Source organism: Hemiscyllium ocellatum, unplaced genomic scaffold, assembly GCF_020745735.1.
Source record: "Hemiscyllium ocellatum isolate sHemOce1 unplaced genomic scaffold, sHemOce1.pat.X.cur. scaffold_915_pat_ctg1, whole genome shotgun sequence".
Lineage (NCBI taxonomy): Eukaryota > Metazoa > Chordata > Chondrichthyes > Orectolobiformes > Hemiscylliidae > Hemiscyllium > Hemiscyllium ocellatum.
In genome coordinates this window covers 126,057-126,749 of record NW_026869306.1, presented here as the reverse complement: position 1 = coordinate 126,749, position 693 = coordinate 126,057, and positions in this window count along the sequence as shown.

The window sequence follows — 693 nt, the reverse complement described above, 5'->3', positions numbered from 1 at the left end:
CTGATTACCTGCATGAGACAGAAATAGACAGAATGGGAAATTAGACTGATGTAATGAGGATAACTCATGCAGAGTGGCACTGAGTCCAGCAGAGATCTCGAGAATCCCAGTCTCCATCCCTTGTATGTGCTGCTGCGTCTATCTGGAGTGGACAATTCTGTTGACTCAGCATCTCAGAGCATCTGTAAGAGGGAGAAATGCTGCCAGAGGCAGCAAATAGACCGACACAGCGAGGGGTACCACATGGAGAGATACTGAGTGATATCACATTACTAGACACTGTATTAACAGGGAATTGTTTGAATTTGTAACAAAGGCACTGGGATAATTGTGAGGGGATTCAACCTTCATATCTCATCATCTCTTTGGCGGTGGCTCACAGATGAGGCTGACTCTCTCCCAATCTCGGGGCGAGGGTGGGAAAGTCTAGAGTTGGCTGTACAAACCGATGTGGCCTTCCACACACACTATTACACATGGGGCATGAGGTGGACATGGGAAGGGGTGGGTGGGGCGTTGGCGTGACAGCGCTCTCCTTGTGCTGTTTTCTGCTGGATTCCTATTTTCACCACAGCAAGTTTCGAGGTGCTCAACACCTTCCCAATGCTCTTTCCCCACTTCGGACGGTCTTGGCCCAGGACTTAACAGATTTGATTAAGAGATGAAAAAAAAACGATCAATTCTGAGAAGCCA